At 36.3% G+C, this 17,993-nt stretch overlaps 1 long non-coding RNA gene across 1 annotated transcript in view; it reads right to left on the bottom strand.

Annotated features, from left to right (window-relative positions):
- Positions 1-13,991, bottom strand: part of LOC118686551 (uncharacterized) — an 87,160-nt gene extending 73,169 nt beyond the window's left edge. Inside the window, exon 1 of the long non-coding RNA XR_004980181.1 lies at positions 13,923-13,991. This is a non-coding gene — a long non-coding RNA (uncharacterized LOC118686551). The remainder of the gene's footprint in view (positions 1-13,922) is intronic.
- Between the last annotated feature and the right edge of the window lie 4,002 nt (positions 13,992-17,993).

Raw genomic sequence — 17,993 nt, 5'->3', positions numbered from 1 at the left:
GAAATGATTCCTGAGAGAAGGTGTTAGTAACTGCAATATAGTTTTTGTTTACTGGATCTGCGAGAAGTTTTTTTGAATACTAACTAAAATCTTTATTGATCTGGATGTTTACTTTTCTGCCTTCTTATGTGCTCAGTTGCCTAAAATATCTATTAATGCAGTCACGTGAGACACAAAGCCCTCTTTCTTTTAGATCATATTTATTAAGTAAAAGTGCTCAGAACTCAATAGTAATAACAATAGTACCAACAACATTTTTATGTGTTTAGTTAATGGAATGATTTTACTGGATTCATAGGGAGAGCAAGTTAAAGGACATTTTAAAAAAGCAGCCAGCTATAAAATGAATACTTGTCATGCATAATCTTGTATTTAGTTAAAACATTTTCATGTACCGAAATATCCTTATTCTGCAATTTTTTAAATGTGTTTGCTTTTGCCTTCCTATTTACATCTGAAGTACTGTTTATATCCATATACTTCCTAAATGTATATGAATGCACTTTAATGGAGATGAAATCATGCAGAGTTTTATCTTCATGTGTTCTGGACACTTAGTCTCAGCAGATGGAGGTCAGGTTTTGCTAGACACTTAAAATTCATGGTGGAGCCACATGAATTTTTTTTTTAGAGGCAATAATATGGCTACACTCATCAGAAATTATGTTATAGGACTTGTAAGTTTTTAGCTTTCTAATTTCTGAATTTCACACCATTTTTAGTTTTGGAACTTTAAATACACTTGAAAATTTCTCTAGTTTCTTTTGCTCCTTACTTTGCAGGTTTTTTTCACAATTTTTCAACAAATTCTTTTCAAGATTCTTTTCATCATGATTTAATATGCAACCAAGTAGCCATGATAGCATTGAATATTGAATATGTTACATATTTATTGAATATGAATATGTACATTGAATATGTTAAGAGGTTTCACCTATATTCTGAGTAAATCTATTTTTTTAAAGCATTTGGTGATGGTAGACCTCTGCCACACCACAACTCTACCTGAGAGGGAGAAGGGTGAGATGCCCATGTGCTACACCATGAGGAATGGAGGCACTGAGTGTAAGAGCACTGTCAGGTGGAATACAATGAGCCCCTTAGCATTTTCTGCAGTCTCTGCAGTGGTCTCACTGAGCTGTTCCTACATCCAAGGGGTCAGAAATAGTCATGCTTCTTAAGTTAACAAGCAAAAGCAGTTCAAAGTTTTCATGTGCTTAGAAACTTTGCCCTTCTCACATATAAAAACTGAAAAAATAATTACATGAATGAGTCTTAAAAGTACAAAATTGATATTGAAAGCACTAATTTGATAAACTAACACTTTGACAACATTTAAGATGTTGGGGTTTTTTTCAAAAAATTAATGCATGTTCAGCAGTCACCATGATAGTTTGTCACGGACCCTTCTTTGCAAAGGTGGCAGAGAGAAATCTTTCAACAGAAGTCTAGACACAAAATGTGCTTTACAGGACTCTTCATCCATTCATTAATTGAATAAAAGAAGAAGTAAGAAATGGGTGGGAAACAGTAATACTAAGGACATATGACAGGCACTTTTGATGCATAATTGCTGGAGAGCTATTTTTTCTGAAAGTAAAATATTTTTCACCTAGACAGGCAGACTGCTTTTTTCCAATCCATGTTGCAGCAGATCTGCTCTGAATCATCAATCTTATGCTGGGAAAAGAAAGAGACAAATAAATTAGAGATTAAAGGTATTTTATTAATGGTACCTGAATTTGTTGTTATTCCTGAAGCTGTAGTTTATTCACCCTAGAGTGTTTTCTGAGGAAGGACAACCAGGTATCCAGTAATCAGAGTTTCTGACAGATCAAGGAAAGAGGCTGATGTAAATTCTGAAATGGTGCCTTCAAACTTGAAATTAGTAATATATAACCAATGCATTTTGAAGTTGTTTACAAGCTGTTTTTAGCAGTGAGCATGATTAATTCCTAGTAAGCACTGAAGTGCATCCTCTATAGCTGGTAACTATCAAGAATATAATGTGTTGAACAGGACAGGGACATTAATTCTTTTTTCTTTTTCTATTCAGTTGAATACTGAAAGAGAATATTTTTATATTGAAAGCTGAGAAAAATGAAGAGGGTTAGGTGCACTTTGTGGGTCTATGTTACTCTGATATCAGTACTGCCTTCAAGAATGAAAGAATTCTGTATGCCATTATTTTTGTTTTTATAGTCTAAGTTGCAGATTGTGTTCACCCTTAATCTCCATGTGTTTGGAATGGTAAGACTCTAGTGGGAAATTCTGTGAGGCTGAAAAGGTATTTCCATGATACATATTTCTTTTCAAACACTCATAACTTTGTATAGGATACTTTGTGATGAAACTTTGAATTAAGTCCCAAGGCAGGTCATGAAGGTTAATAGCAAGACTGATGCACACCAGCATATTTTCAAAGAGACAACAAAAGGTGTTTACAGTCCCTGTTTGGTATTTGGAACACTGAAGAACACTGTTAAACAATTCTGTTGTACCTAGTCATTTTTAGTATACTCTGAAATTTGTCCTTTCATGTGGCTGTTCATACTTGTTTTGTAACATTTGCAGTGTTCTATTTCTTTGCAAAGGCACAAAGAGTGTATTTAAAGATGTCTCCTCTTAAAGCATAAATGTAAATATCATTTAGAAATGCCAATTTGTTTCATTAGTAAAACCTTTGGTGAGGCACGATGATAAGTGCATTCTTGTACAAATAACTTAAAATTTGATTAAGAGCTTGAATTCCTCCTTTTTCCAGTGGGCCATGGGGTACCTGCATGCTCAACAAATTTCTCCTGAGTTTAGTGTTTTGCCTATGATCTGTGCACTGGCTGCATGTGTTAGTTATGTACTGTACTTGATGCAGAACTATCAGGCACTCAGGTTGTCTTCCAGTCAGGCTTCATGGTTGATTTATGAAACTGAGCTTGTTTAAAAGGGTGCCATTAGAAGAGACCAACAGAAAGATCAACCTGCTCTTCTGGGAGTCTACAACATGCTATTTTTGGCCTAGGAATGTGCTGGAGGCTGAAAAATAAGAGATTCTGAGATCTCCCCTGTCACAGATAATTTATTACTTACTGGAGGCGGTGGCTAAAGCAGTACCAGATCACTTGTAAGGCCTCAGATGCTGTCAGGGAAATGGGATTAGTGGTCTTAGCAATTAAGGCATCAGATTCACAGAAAAGAGATGTGATTTATACTGGAAATTTGTAGCCAAAAGTTACATCTCCAACAAAAACTCCAAATCCAGGGCTACTTTCTCTTAATGTGTTTCCTCTTATAAGAGTTTGTCAAATTTTGAAGTAAGTTTTCGAGGAAAGAACGAGTGCAATGTAACTCATTCTGTGGGGCTGTGCAGTCTGATGGATGCCCCAGGAACTCAGATTTTTAGACAAGTGGGCTTGGGTCTTCCCTCTGAAACCTGTTTGTTGTGAAGCTTTGGTCTTGCTATGTCTTGCCCTTTGCAGCAGTATGTCCAGGAGGCACTCTGATAATACCTGCATTATAAAGAATGCTGACCTGAGAACAGAGCTTTCAGTCTATCTTTGTCCATTTTCAAATGGTTCCTTAGGTTAGTTTGTCTCATCATATTATATTTTAATTTAAAATAGATTTTAGCTCTCGTTCTATATGATGAGGAAGTCATTGCTTCCATTTGATACAGTACTTTACTTTTCAAGTGAAGTCAAAACAGTCACATATGGAGTCCTTCAAGTTGTAGGAATAATTAATGGTGCACATCAATCAGGTATTTGTGCCACCCAACCAAGCATGAATGAGCAAATAGATGAGAGCAGACACATTAATTTCTTCATAAATTGATAATTTCTTGTGAAATTTAAAAATCAAATTGAGATGCTGTGAGAAAAATGGGATCCATTTGGTATATCCATCCATCTTTTCTGTAGTCTCTCTAGAAGACCGCAGGACTGTGGAGTCAGTCAGAGAGAAACAAATAAATTATTTATGTAGACTTTGGGAAACTTACCCTTGAATATATTGCTTTTGCCTATGGTGATGTCCTTTTAGTAACAACATAGTTCTTCACTGTGGTTTCTCCTGACTTCATGTTTATTTTATGCTGGTCCTTCTGATATTTGCTCCTTTTCAGTGTCTTTACTCCTCGATCTGCCTTTCCTTCCTTTTAGTTCATTTCCCCCAAGAATCTCCTACTTTAAGAGTGCAACTGCCATTATTCATCAGGCTTGGATATTCTTTCACTCCTCCTTTTCAAGAGAAAATCAGTTTGAGAATAAATTGCCTGCCTTTCAGCATCTGTGGATGAAGTAGGTGGTTGAGTTCTTAATTGCAATGTCATGCTTGTTCTGTACTTTGTGCAGGATCACAAAGGTAACACTTGCATATTTGTATAAATGAGTAGTAGGATTTAATAAACTCTGAAGAATTTGATACTGTTGCCTTCTGAAACATTAGAATATTTGTGCTGGAATTTCAGTCACATTGTCATATAGCAGAAGTAGCAGAAACATACTGAATTGGGCAAAAATTAAGGAGGCCAGGCACCTAATAGTAGGGTTTTTTTGGTCTCATAGTCATGTCTTTTCCAAACAACTTTAATTTCAACTGCTCTGTTAAATATTCACCATTTTCTCCTGTTAATTTATGTGAACAGTTATCTAGGCTGTACCATTTTTTATTCAGCACCCAAAAGTGTCTACTACTGAGCTCTTATTAACTCTCTAGCTATAAAGCTAACAAGCAATTAAAACTAATATGTTGTCATATATATATTTTAGGAGTACATTTCTACCATTAGTTTGATCATGATTCTAATACGTTTTCACTCAGATGTAGTTAATGATTTTTAGAGATACCCTATTATTATGAATAACTAAAACTGCATATAAAATAGTAGGAGAAGAAACCCCCATTAATTTAGAGCCATATTTATCTGTTAAAAACCCTACCATCACATCACATTAATTGAGAAGTAATTAATAAAAACCTAAAATTTTTAATATCACATCTTAGCACAATATTCATATTTCTCATTCCATTAGGTACATTAGTAACATAATCTACATCAGCCTGGTATAAACCTGAGACAGTAGGTTTTACAGAGCTCCTGAGAAATTGTAGGTATATTTAAGTCTCTTTCAAGTAGAGATCTTTTCCAATTCTGTTTTAGTACAGTAGTTTTATTTTTTAAAAATGTACTTTTGGAACATCCATATGCAATTTCCTTTTTTTTTAATTTTATTTTTCTCTCCTTGATCTCTTTAAATAAAGATTTTTAAATTAAATGGATAGATAGGTTTTAGGGCATAAAATACTGAAATGTCTCTAAGCAGAAATTAGGCAGGTATTCATTCAGCTGGAAAGAGCACAGGTACAAGAGTTTCTGTTGATATGCATTTACCATTAAATAATAATTACTGATGGGTAAGTAGATTAAATACTACTCTTATGAGTTGCTACAAGTGTTAGAAATATGCCCAGATGTTATTGCATAACTTCATCTTTAAGGTCCCAGTTAAATGGTAAAAGAGAGAATCACTGGAGCATTGGAATATTCTTTTTTAGTCTAACAATGAAAGACAAAATGCAAATGGAGAGCTACTATTTACTTGTGAACTTTCTTACCCTAAATTAAGCAATGATTTCTGAACATCAACCAGAGCTGGATGAATGCAAGGGGAATAATTTTGGTGGCAGAAAGCTAAGAAGCAATCTCCTCTACCATACGTCTATTTACTATTACCCTTATCCTTCTACCACTGAAATATACAACTAAAATGAAAAAAAAAAATTATGAAGCTACAGGGATTTCTATTGATGGGTTTTGTTTCTCAATGTGGCTAACAGCCAACACATATGGCTGCTATAGTAACTAGATTTACCGGACATTTAGGGTTGACCAATACATTCTTTAGATCTGTATGCAGTAAAGTTGAACAAATAGTTTCTTTCTTTGCCTCTAAATTCTGTAAAGATAATTTTCTTTCTTTGGAATTGTGCAGTGGCCCCTAAATGTTTTCACAGAAAATAAAATAACTCCCTAGTGCAAATTTATTTTCCTCACAATACATTACAAGATGGTTTTTTGTAAGTATTGCCTTATTTTGTAGTCTCTGTAGTAGGTTCAGGTATGTGTTCAAGTGAAGAGCTTTTAGTTTATTCAGTTTAATATGATTAATACTTAGCTTTTTCATTCTGTCACTGTAATTGATTCTGAACTTTGCAAATAGATTTCAAGGCATGTTTTCTGATGATGTGTCTGCAGCCTTATCATTACCTCTTTTATTCACTTTATAGGTTTTTCTAGAGGAGGAAGGTCATGACCATAGGATAATTTGATTTATATTAGTTTGGATGTATTTTTGAGTGGTTAATTCATCTGAATGTTGGTATCAATTCTGGCAGCCCCATTTTCCTCCAAGGAACTGGAGACAACTCATGCTTTTGAAACTTTTAACTTTATCACCAGTTATGTTATTAATTTAATATTTTTTTTGTTTTCTTCTGTCTCTGCATAGATTTCAAAATGAAATTATTTTCATGTTAAAATATAGTGACCCTATACCTTCTGGGAATTTCCATTTGTAGTTTGCTGTTGCAATGATAAAACCTCTGTAGAACCTGGGTAGAAGAGGATGTGTAGGCATAGGGTAGAATGCTCTCTGTAAATAGTTTTGTCAATCAAAGGCCTCTTTAATGTTTAGAGATCTGGGATCTCAGACAAAGGCAGGTGTGGGAGAACTGACAAGCAGGTGTATATTGCCAGAAGCTGTTGTACATAAAAATGTTCACATTCAGCTTTTGGGCAATAAGTCTCTCTCTCTTGACTTTTTTCCTCCTTTTCTCTAGATTAGTCTAGAGAGAACAGTCTCACAATACAAAGAACAGACATTAAATACTGAAAGGGGAAGAAGAAAATGATAACTGTCAAATGCAGATGTAAATTTGGTGAATGTTCTTTTCAGAAAGGATATGAAATTGCAGCATTCCTTCACAGATATGTAACTTTCTTTTCAAGGCTCTACTGATGTGTGAATTTAATTCTTCCTCCTTTATGTAACACTTGGAAAATGCCCTCTGAGTACTTCTCAGAGCAGTGAATAAAGTTAGATCTCCCTATCATGTTCCATCTTCCTTCTTTGGGACTGATTTTATTTTGGTGCGCTACAATGGAGTGATAAATTATCTTCACCTACAGCTAGCTGGGTGTTTCAGATTTTACAGTTCACAGATTCTATGGATATGAAGCCAGATAAAGAACTGGCTAAGACACATGCCAATGCATGTTTTCTAATCAGTAACTCTTCTGGACAGGGGCATGCTGATTCAGGGAGATACTGATGTGCAAGCAACCATATGTTGCCGTATTTTCTTGTGCTATTTCTTAAAAGTGAAGAGGTGGGCTTCCAAAGACTTCAGAAATACACTACTCAGTTGCAGTCCTTAATACTAATTCAAAGTAACAAATGCTAATTAAGCATTAAGGTATTGTTTCCTGAAAAGATAAAATCAGTTTGGAGAATGCACAGAGGAAAATTATCTGGTGGAAATACAACATTTCTTCTCAAATTCAAGCTAACTCCTTTGCTGCATGCCTAATTTCTTATGCTGAAAGCTTGAAAATCCAATGATTGCTGTGGCAGTAAAGGACATACTTCAAATACACGTGTGATTTATTTCAATCAAAACCTTAGGAGTTTGAAACAATCTGAGCAGTGTTAGAAACAGAATGGTTTCAGAAAAAAACACCATTTCCATTCCCAGCTATTCATCAAGCTGCATTTGTATCACCTTTCAAACTGATTACCTGGTCCCATCCAGGTAAATTACTTCTGTGGAAAAAGGAAAAGGTATTGCAATCTAAATTGTTTCACTTTATCTGTTGAATGTTATGTACAGCGTTATATGATACTTGCCTCGGTGTGTAGGTGGCCCACAGGATTGAATAATGAGATGTTCACTTTTTCACTATTCACTGTCATGCCAATCCAAGAGGGAAATGGCCTTGCAGAAGAAAATCTGACCATAGCTGTGCCAGAAGAAATAACCTGTTTCCTCTGTAACTACTTAGGTGTGGACTGATTGTGATTTTAAATCCAGGTAAATATTCCCTCAGGACACATGTGGGGCCAGAATGGCTGCATGAGAAGGTGACCAGCTTCACGGCACAGAAACAGCTCAAGCTTTGACAGGTGCTGCCACAATGCTGGGTGACACTCCAAGGACACTTGAAGGACTCACAGACCTGTAGCTGTGGAACAAGACAAGGCAGCAGGGCCACTGGGAAAAATGCAATATTACAAAGTGGATGGGTTCTTCCAGTTGAAGCCCCTCCCTTTCCTCAGTTGTCCAGCATGTGCTGACATTCTCAGCCACCGGTTTTGGTGGGTGCTGAAAGGATGGATGATTCTGGAATGGCCAATAATACAGAATAATTCTGTTCCAATTCTGAACAGAACAATTCTGTTCCAATACAGAATAGATAGACATAATGGCATTTGCAGTCTAACAGCTTTGTCAAATCCTAAACTAATTTAATTTGCTCATTGTATTGGCTCTTTCTGTCCTCCACAGCAGACTGCAGTGTTGACAAATTCATGGTAGCTGTGGTCCATGCAGCAGGCAAAATAAAGGCAATCAAAATGTGGCTCAAAGTTCTCATTCTTGAAAGTTTACTTGAGTAACTCTGTGCTACATTTACAGCTATACTGTGGATCAACCCTAAAAGAAAGTTAAGAAAAAGTATTCTTTGAATATGGTCTGCAGTGGAGAGAAAATTTCTATTCCACAGAAACACATAGAGAACAAAGGGTGTCAAAAGGGTTGAGAATTTCTGTTGCAAATATAGGGAGAATATAGGACCTACAGCACTTTAATTGAAGGCCTCCTAAAGGAACAAGCAGCCAATCAAAACTGCAGAATAACAGACACATATTCTGACTGAGATATGAAGTCTTGTTTGCTCTGATTTTACTTTAAAAAAGAGGTTGCAGGAGCTCAGTGTACTTGACAGATAATCAATTTTTTTCATGTTTGTAGACAATAAGTACAACACGATCCTTGTTGAAGATAATGTTCTTTGTTTTGCGTGCTTAACCAAGAATGATTTGATGATGATGCAGGAAAACGTCAGCATGTGTGGTTCCATCTGGATATTTCACTCTGATTCTCATATGTGGGTCTGTGGCAACTATATTTATTTTTTAAATGATGTAAGTGGTGAATTGTACTGTTGAAAAGATTGCATTCATGAACTGAATGTTTATTGACTCCAATGATCTTTCTAGGTCAGAAAAAATTATTCTGTTCCCATCTTTCTTTAAAAAGTATGCCACAGATAACTGTTAAAAACTAAGTAAAAACAGTTCATGGTTCACGGTATGGTTTAGAAGTGGCAGAGAGATAAGAAAACAATGAAAAGTAGACCTCAGTCACTGGTTGATGCCCTGGTCAGGAAAGTAGGATACCTTTCTGTGGGAGCAGCTCTCTGGCCACAGAGAGAAACACAACTTTCCCAGGCATCCTTCTGGATAAACTCTCTGAGAAGATCAGAGAAAAGAATGAGAAACAATTCTTATCTTAACTTACTACACTTAATATTGTGAACATGTAAAATGTGTTACGGAGATTTGTTTACCAAAGAGTAGTTTCTTACTTAGCCAATGGTGATGGTGTTTTGATTAGAGGACCAGTTAGTTCCACCTGTATTGTAACTGTCTATAAAAGCAATGGGTTTCTTAATAACAAAATTCATCAATCTTCTATAAATACATAGAGTCTATGTAAGATATTACCAGGCTGGGGGTCCTGGTAATAACAGGGTCAACGACACCTTTCAGCCGTATGTTTACTTAACTGCTGAATAAATTATTTTGCTGGGCATAGAAGTTACAGAAGAGCTAGCCAGTTCTCCTGAGCTCTTCATTTGAAAGCAAAATATGAGTAGCTAGGTCTGCAAGTATCTGTGTCCTGTAGTGACAGAGGCTTTTCTGACTGCATAAAACTCTGATAAAGGGCTTGTTTTTATTTTTTTTTCTCACTTACCTAACTGCTTGAGAAGACTTTTGAGATTCTTTTCAGTACTTATAATTACAAACTGATTATGTTAGTAGTGGCAGCAGAGAGGTCATTACTGGTCAATGTTGTATCCTTGCCATAACACTGAATGGATGTGCCCAAGAGCCCTTTCACTACCTTTAGATTCACTTTTATTTTGTTTAAGAGATGCCTTCATTCATTCTGTTAATTCTTTCCTCTTCTGATTTTACATAGCCGGGAAGAGATGAGGCAAATTACACAAATTGTTGCAACACTTACAGGAATCTAGACCTGTTCAGAGTAAAAACCAGAATCGAGTCCTGCATATGTTGACTGAGAAAACAACACTGCATGAGAAGAATTAGGTATACTGATAATGTTTTCAGCTCTAAGACACTAGGGCCTGTGCTCAAGCAGTGGCATAGCTGCATCATGACTGGGAAGGATGTTGTCAATAGGACATCTCCACCTGACATTTAAGCAGTTTCTAGCAGTTTCTGTTAGGTGACTAGATTTATGAAATTTGCATGTTATCCTTATGGTACAGACCTCTGATCACAGGAGAAAACCAGAAGATTATGCTGCTTGTTTTCAGAAGTGCTTCTTTCTGATTCATGCTGAAAGGTGACTATCTTGACATTTCTGAGTGGTAGCATAAGGAGCACAGGCATATTTTACTGTGCTTTGGCAGTAGACAGATGGAGGCAGGATTTTGAGCCTTAAGTTGCTAGACATATCCTCCAGGCAACTTCCATTCAGCCAACTGAATGTTCTTGAATGCTAATACTTGCCTTCTGACCTTTGCTGGCAAACACAAACAGCATATATGTCCATTCTGTGAATCTACACTCAAAGGGGCTGATATACCCTTCACAAAAAAAGGAACAGTCTTTAGCTTGAACCAGTACCTGAATTTGTGTTAGAAACCCAGAATCTGAAATAAGGCATGGTAGATCTAAAAGCAGTATCATTTATCACTTGTTACAATGAAATAAGTAGGTTAGTAATTCAGCTATTGAACTGCAACTCAGAGCAGAAGGGAGATCAATAAAAACCATAAAAATTTCCAAGCCTTGCCAGAAAAGTAATAACTGAGGCAGCTGACCTGAACAATGCAGAATGTTGCCCTCTTTTTAAGATTGATACTTGTGTTATCTTCTAAACGTGATTTAACCGTATGAAAACCCAGAACACCCTTTCAGCATGAACCTCTGTGGAGCTTAGGAAAAAACCCTGCATAACATCTATCTGAAATAACAGCTAAGGAACAAAGTCTTAGTGAACATTTTAAGAGCAAGATAACACATTAATATAAAACTGACCTGCATGTATTAAATTTTTGTACACTAAGCACCTGGGAACCTAAGATGAAGATAAAGCAAAAAAATAAAAACCCAAACCAGACCCCAACAGGACAAATACAGATTAAATTTTCAAGTATTGTTTCAGTTTTTTGACAATAACTATAATTTCCCAGTTTAGTCTGCTATATTAGGAGGGTAGCCCTGTGTAAATCTTAAAGGTGAGAGAACTTATTCAATTGAAGACATTTCTTTTTGCCATCTACAGTTGTACAATTGATAGTGCCTGTGCAGTGGAGGTGGCAAGGAGTTACCTTTCATCTCTTAATTAGTTCAAGCTGTTTTATGAAGCCAAACCCATATTCAGACTGTAAAAAAAACATTTTGGTTGTCCATATAACATGACTTCTTGATTTAAAAAGAAACAAGACAAGAAAAACCCCAAACCCCAGACACTGCTAAAGATGTCTTCTTTTATTGACAGTATTAACTGAACAAGTTTTAGAGCTAATTTACATCCTAGTTAAAATATTTTGATCAATAATGTGATTTTTATTGATAGAATTTGATACTAGCTATTAACAGTTGCTGAATTTTACTAAAAACAGAATTAGGTATTAATATTGCTTATTCCTCCTGGATTAATTGAAGGTTTAGGGACTATTTCTGTATTATGTTAGGGAGGACTTGTGGAATATGCATATTTGTTAACATTATTCAACTGAAGTGTATTAGCACACCTGAACATTCTTCTTTCTTTCCTTACCAAGCAATATTTAAAGCAATGGTTTTCTCTCTGAGCTTGGTAGTGCAGTATTTTGCCTTTGAGTGAATAACCTCCCTTTCTTAGACTGGAGTCACAAGTGGTTTTGACCACTCAAGTTGGCAAGTTCATTACTTTACTTTCTTTAATAATTCTTTAAGCACTAAATGCATATGGAAAAGTACAGGAAAAACACAATTACATACAGCATTCCCACTGCCAAAGTAGCACCACATGGAGAAAATCACAAGTGTCAGTCTTGGGAAATCAAACGAATATTTAGAACCTTAAAAATTCTACCCATCAGAAATGTATCTCTAAAGTTTAAGAACTAATTTATCTGACTTGCATTGGGAAAGTGAGGCAGAAAAAAAGCAGGGGATGGAAATGGGCTCAGTAGTGTAGGAGGGTTTGGAGAATTCTGAAGTTATTTTGATCAGGAAAGCTAAAATAGGAAGTGCAATATACATCAATGATCTAGGCAGGAGAAGGACTGGAAACTCAAGAATAGTCAAATGGCAAAGTATGATGAAGAAGCAAAAGCATTAAGTGGTGATGATGTTTTGGCAGCTCAGCTCATGATCAAATTTCTTGATGTATTGTTAAGGATTGCCAGTGTCTGAGCATTTTTTTCCAGTCCAAAATCCACTTATGGCCCTTCCAATTGATAATTTCAGCCCCTTCCTTTTCTTGCTTTAATTTGCTTTCAGAGAATGAGGAAAGAAGCATGAACCTGAATAACACAGGGCTTCAGCTCTGAATTCAATTTTCAAGGAATTATGTTTTTTTCTATTTTTTGAGGAAATTCCCATGAAAGGAACTGACAGGAGAAAGTAAAGGTCCTTATATAATTTTCTTCTCACATATTATTGACAACAGCAACATCCTTAGGGGAGGCAGGGGTAGGACACTGACATTCTTCCAGAAGACCTTTAGCCCTGACTTCTCATAAGAAGAGCTCAGGCAATTGTAGAAAGACCCTAGACCTTTCTTCTCTTTGCTCTGTGATTCAAAGTTTCAAAGATTCCCTTTCCTTGTAACTGCTTCCTCAAAGTTTTTTTCAGAGATAAGATACATGGAACTTAGGAAGTGAGGGAAAAACTTTCTACCTTGCTCAACCTCCTTCTTTCCATGAGAAACAGAAATCTGACATAGGACCTGGAATAGCCTTGGGAATTGATTTATTTATTAAAAGTAAACTCAATTAAGTCACAAGTTAGAAAAATGCTTGTTATATGCAGTTTTTCACTATGCATAATTAGACAATGTTAGGTAAAACAGAAAGGTTTACCTATATTTAGGAAACAATTACAAATCCTTTTCAGTAATGAAAAATATAGATTAAATGAGAGGTGGAGGTATTCTGTATGTGAAATATATATGTATATTGGCTTATTGATGGCAATTCCATAACTTTAATAGACAATATGATGTGTGGAAATGTAATATCAGAATTGTTGACTTGTAAACAGAAGAAATTACTTTTGTAGGTCTCAGAATTAAAATGTAAACTTGCACCTAAAAATGCAATTTTGGATTTTAAAATATTAGAAAGCTGCAAAATGAATATGTGTTGGCATAGTGAATTCAAAATTAAATTTAAACTAACTTTAATTTGGCAAGAAACCACAGAGACTGTAACTTCTTGCAAGTACGGTTTTATGAAATTAAGCAAATTTATTTCCTGTCCTCATTATTTGCAGGAAAGATGTTGAAGGACAGAACAACAACACTTATAATGGTTTTATTCATATACTCTATGTTTTTAGTTTTCAATTTTAAAGAATACCTATGAATTAAAGCAGAAATCATTTAAAATAATAATTTTTTACCTTTCTTAATGATCATAAGAGATAGCAGAACCCCCGCGGTAAAGTAGGAGGTATTTTAGACAGTCTGTTGAAGAATCCACAGACTGATCAAGGAAGCCTTAAAAGAGATTTGGCAGTGAGGGTGTGCATGCAGAATTTATGGGATCCCTTCTGTTCCCCTCGCCAGTGGGAAGGAGGTGTCTACAGCAATTCATCTTGGGAATCGTGAGTGGAGCTGCAGAGCCTTGCTCAGAGTCAGAAGGATCACAAGGCAGTTCATTTCTCAGTCAAATGGGACAGCAACCTTTTGGTTTCACAGAACTGCCTGATTCCCAGATGTTTATTAGCATGGCTGGTATTTAATGCATTAATCCAATATCTGTGAAAGGCAAAGCCAAGAGGCTCAATCCAAATGGGCAGAGCACCAAATGGGCAGAGTAAATGGAGGGTTTGCCCTGGCACTGGGCTGTGCCCAGGCAGAGCAGCCCTGCATGCGTGGGAGTACAGAACCATGGGGCTAGAGCTTCTGCAGGAAAAACTGTGCTGGATGCTGCTTCCACACATGCCCTCTGGGGCATGGCTGGAGCTTGGGTTTGGCTGGGTACACGAATCCATCAGTCTGAAACAGAAGGAACATGCTCAAGTGTTTAGTGAAGGAGTCAAAGATGGGATTTGAGGGGAAAGTGGTGTTTTCTCCCCATTTTCTGCATTTGGTTTGCTGTCTTTCTCTCAGACCATACTTACTGAGGGTTTAGTAATGTTACAGCCATAGCTGGTATCACAGTCTCGAGACCTGTGGAGAAGGAGAGCCAGGCATCTAACATCTTTTTGCTTTGTAAAAGTTGCCAAGATATTGCTGCTTTTCACCTGGGAAAGTAATTTCTATTCTTTCTCTGCTCTCCCTGCCTATATTTTAAGATCTCACTACTTATAGATTTGATTTTTAACCCAAGTCTTATCATAAGGTAGCTCATGACTGTCTATACCTTCTGCCTGTTATCTATTAAAAATATTTTAAATTTTGGGATGTGACTTTTTAAATTTATAGAAATTGTATATATATGTGCATCTGTGCATTCTTGTTTGTTAAAAGAAATGTGAAAAATTTATTCACATGTAAAGGTCTCTCGTGTTCAGAGAACACAAATTCAGCAATGTCAGGAAAATGCTGAGAGAAAATGCAGTTTTTAATAGCTCTGTCAGTGATTGCATTGTAATAAAATTCACTTTCATCCTTATAAATAAACATTAAATATATGCTTACAACAGAAGGAAATGACAGAATAAAGTCAACTTCTATAATTGAGAAATGTGTTTCAGCTACAGAAAAACTGAAAGAAAACTTTAATCAATATAATCACAAGGAATTTGAAAGAGGATAATTATGAAGAAGCAGAAAATGTCAGAGCTCATCCTTATATTTTTCTTGCTTCAGATTAGGTATGAATCAGATGAGTGCACAATAAAACTGTAACTTAGGGGCTGTTCCAAATGCATTTATAGTGTGGCATTAGATAGCATTTAGTTTCTCATGCTAATGAACTCCAGTGAGCCCCCTGCTTCTCTAACAGGATTAGATGTATTAGCCATATCACTGCAAACTAAAGCCATTTCTGGGCATCTCAGTAAAGAACAACCTTCTTTTGAAGTGTACTAAATACCACTAATTTTTTTTATTTTAAAAAAGGAGTCAAGGTTGCTTAACCAACATGAAATTGGCTATTTATACTTAGCGTTTAAGAGTGGATTATACACTACCAAGACACCTACAGCTAATTTCCTGACCCTTTTCTGCCCCCATTGATGCAAAACTGTGTTAAATCAATGGAGTCACACTAGGGTAAATGATGTCCATATTAAGATTGATTCAGACTTCAGTGCTATAGGGAAAATTACTGTGGTGTTTAATAATCTATTTGGAACAGGGTCAAAGTTATGCTTTGCTTGGTGTCAAGTTTTACTGCATCTGATTTACATAACCTACGGCTCTGCATTGCATAACGGGACCTTCTGCATTGCTTCCCTCCAGCAGCAGCAAAACCAGACACAGAGAGAAGGTCTGGCAACAGCTGCTGTTCCACTCACACACACATTTTTTTTTCCATAGTGAATTTCCTTGGTGTTCATCACTGCAGTGTCTGAACATGGTAAATCACAGGAAAAAACTAATTTTTACATGCAAGATAAGGAAACAGTAACTCAACCTGAGGTAGCGAGGTGCTGGAGGGCTGCCAGACAGGCTGTCTCCTGCTCTGGGCTGTGCACAGCCTGACAGTACATCCCACCTCACAGTGAAGTCAGCACACTTGGAGGAATGAAGGATTATTGGCAGAACTTCCAGATTTAATTGCTGTCAGCGTCAAGTATGTTGCTGGAAGACTCTGTGATTTTGTAGCTCAGGAGAGGCGTGAGAAGAGGAAGCTCTCAAAATTAATGTGGCTTTTGCAAAGTGAGGCATCACGAACCTGAGCAAAAGTGACAGGATTTGGTCCTTGAAGTTAGCCCAAGAGTGATGCAAACCAATTTTATGAAAATGTGTGTAGGAGTTGTGTGGGAGAACATAAAACATTTCAGTGAAGTGTGGTCATTTGCATCTTGGGATCTAGCTAATCTTGGAATAAGGATGTTTAAGGGTAAATGAATATTAATAGTTTTGGGCAAGGGCTTCAATACTTAACTAGGGAGCTCCAGGTAAGATATTATTCAATAGGGTTTAAAAAAAATTATTAAAAATACTTTCTGAATTATGTCACATCTATTTGCAAGGTCTCTTACTTTGTCTAAAAAGCATTTTAAAATCATGACCAGGTTAAAATTAAATCATATGTAACTCATACAGATCCAAGATAAGGCTTATGAACCTTATACAAGATTTGGTCACACATTCAAAATCTTCCCAGTCAACTACAAACTATCCCTGCAACACACAGCCTCCAGAGATACCTCTTGTTCCCAATGCGCACTTTCAGCCCCCTTCCCGGACACCCAAAGGCATTTCAGTTTTGACACAGTTGTGAAACTTTTTCTCTTTCCCACAGTACAGGACAGAAGCCAGAGTTCACAGAGAAAGAGGGACACAGCAGAACAGCAGCCTGCAGCTTTTTCTATATAGACACTTTGTTCTGAAGCACCACTTCAGCATTTAATATTGAAGGGTAAGTTGCATGAAATGAATGATAGAGCCCAACTCTCCTATTCTTTTAAATGGGAGAGCTCCTGAAGCCCAACTCTCCTATTCTTTTAAATAAACATCAAGTCAACAGTCTGATGCATTTTTTTTCAGCCCAGAATGACCAGAGGTTTTTGCAGTGTTAGATTTTCAGCAGGTGAGGAAAGCAGTACACCTCAAATCTCAGAACAGCCTTTTGCCAAGGGGTAAGACAGCTTTCCAAGAAGGCAGATATGCACATGAACTCTCTTAAGGAAAGTGAATCTGAATGTCCTGGTTCTGGGTTGAAAGCTGTGGCCTGGCTAATGAATCCTTTTATAAAATTTTTGCTTACTTCTTCATTGTGCATTAGAAGGACAGAATTACTTTTTGGGTTTTATTAAATGAAAGGTGTGCTGCTATATTCATAACACTGAGCTGTTACTTTCTTGCTTTGGGAGTAATATGGAACAGGTCAAATGCTAAAGCTCAGAAATGGGCTTGGATTTATTAAACACATGTTTCATTGTTTCCCTTAGTAGTGGAACACTGGCATGGGTAGATTTTTTCCTAACTTACACAATATATCATGTATCCAGAATTAATATTTTTTTATTTCACAGCTCATATCTGGAGAAAAATTAATATGAATTGGAGTCAGCCTTGGTGCATTTCCACAGATAAAAATATCATAGTCCATATGTAAATCAGACATCTATGAACCAAATAATTCAAGAATTCATTATGCAAAAAAAAAAAAAAATCAGAAAAAGGAGTAAAATTAAGACTTTCAGAATGAAGGCATTTTCTTTTTCAAGTACTAAAAAAGTTAAGTGATGTCACAGATAATTCTGATGAATCCTTTCATGTCTCCATCTGTCAGTGCTGAACATTTTCCTACTGCACTACTAAAAAAAAAAAAATTAAAGAGATCTAGGAAAAAA

This window comes from Molothrus ater, chromosome 4, assembly GCF_012460135.2.
Source record: "Molothrus ater isolate BHLD 08-10-18 breed brown headed cowbird chromosome 4, BPBGC_Mater_1.1, whole genome shotgun sequence".
NCBI lineage: Eukaryota > Metazoa > Chordata > Aves > Passeriformes > Icteridae > Molothrus > Molothrus ater.
This window is presented reverse-complemented; position numbering and strand designations above follow the sequence as displayed.